Genomic DNA, 1,897 nt, shown 5'->3' with positions numbered 1-1,897 from the left:
CTCCTCTGAGGTGACTGCTTTTTTCTTTTTTTTCTTGTAAGTCTGCCCTCACAGTGAAAATCAATTCTTCAGAGCCCTTGAAGGCCACAGAAGAGCTTCTTTCTTTTCATCTTACAGCATCAGGCAAAATCTGAAGCATGGTGAGTCATTGCTTCATCTCCATTCATACCCAGAATTTTTCTTTTCCTGTGCCTAACAGAAAATGTCTAGTTTTAGTACTCTTTCAGTGTTTGACTTCGCTGTGGAGGGTGGGGGGGAAAGGGCTGTCTTTTAGAAAACCATTAATATATTGCTATTGACTTTCTATTTTAAAACAAAGGAAGAAGAGAATGAGAGGAAGGTATAGTTTAAACTTGAGAGAAAGTTTAGTTGTACTGCAGACTTGAAAGAAAAGTTACTTCACAGTTAAATCTTGGCATTTTTAAACTATAAAAATATTTCCTTTTCCTGAAGATTAAAGTACATGTATCATTTCCAAATATTTTAATAATAAGGTAATGAAGAAAAAAATTCACTCATGACACCATTATTAAAAATCAACTTTGTTCTTATTTTGGTCTTCTTAATGACTTTCTGTGATTACCTCTATATTGCATTTTTATATAATTGGAATAAAACTAACAATATTTCATAGTTGCATTTTAATGGCTTTATTTAGGTACAAGAAGCATACAATAAACTGTACATGTTAAAGGCCTACAATTTGACACTCCAGACGTGCTGACCCCTGAGATTTCCCCAAATGTGGGAAACTTGACTGCTTAATTTGTGGTAGTAGGGGACTGCATTCATGCTCTCCCTTACAAAAAAAAGGTGTATGATTCGAAATGTTTTGACAGATAAATACATTGCCAAACCATCACCATAATCAAGACAATGAAGATAATACAACACTCCCTGAAACTCCTCAGGCCCCTTTGTTATCTTTCCTGCCTGATTCTCCTACCCTCCCCCATCACAAGGCAACAGCTGATCTTTCTATCCTTATAGAGTATCTTAAATTTTCTAGAATTTGATATAAATAGAATTATGCATTATGTGTTCTTTTGCTTAGACATTCTAGTAACTACACAGTATGATCTTACTGTGGTTTTCACCTGAATGTCCCAAGAGGCTGAAGATCTTGAGCTTGTGCATGTTTGTGATCGATATGCCTTCTTGGGTGTAGTATCTATGCAATTGTTTGTACATTTTGAATTGGACCCTTTGTTTTCTTGTTATTGAATTTGAAAGTTCTTTTAATATTCTAGATACAAGTCCTCTTAGAGACATTTGTAAAATATTTTATCCCAGTATGTAGCTTATCTTTTCATTCCCTAAACATAATCTTGAAAAGAGCAGCAAGTTACTAACATGCCTTGAAGTCACGTACTATTAGCTCTGCAACTTCGTCCGTCTTTATCAAAATTATTGCTGGCTATTCTAGATCCATTGTATTTCATGAATTTGTCAGTTTATTTAAAAAAAAGAAAGAAAGAAAAGGCATGCTTGGACTTTTATTAGGATTACACTGTATACATAGATCAATGTGGGGAGAAGTGACATCTTAACAATATTGATTCTTCTCTCTGATTCATGAACATGGTACATCTCTGCATTTTATTTAAATCTTTTTTTCTCTCAATAATGTGTTTTCAGTGTCCAAGTTTTAAACATCTGTCACATTTATCCATAATGATTTCATATTTTTATTTCTATTTTAAATGCTACTTTTTCATCTTCTATTTTCTTCTCTTCCCTGTTTGATGAGTCTTTTTTTTTTAAATCAAAAATTGATATTGGATTTTCTCAAATATGTTTTCTGAATATATTGAGATGACCATATACATCACTTTTTTATTAATATGGCAAATTACATTGGTTGATTGTAGAATGTTAATGTAACCTTAAATTTCTA

At 32.6% G+C, this 1,897-nt stretch overlaps 1 pseudogene; it reads left to right on the top strand.

The window, feature by feature from the left end:
• Positions 1–650: 650 nt before the first annotated feature.
• On the top strand, positions 651–803 carry LOC123649592 (annotated as a pseudogene).
• Positions 804–1,897: the final 1,094 nt, after the last annotated feature.

Source organism: Lemur catta, chromosome 13 (genome assembly GCF_020740605.2).
Source record: "Lemur catta isolate mLemCat1 chromosome 13, mLemCat1.pri, whole genome shotgun sequence".
Taxonomy (NCBI): Eukaryota; Metazoa; Chordata; class Mammalia; order Primates; family Lemuridae; genus Lemur; species Lemur catta.
Note: the sequence above shows the minus strand (reverse complement) of the source record. Positions and strands in the feature narration are given on the sequence as shown.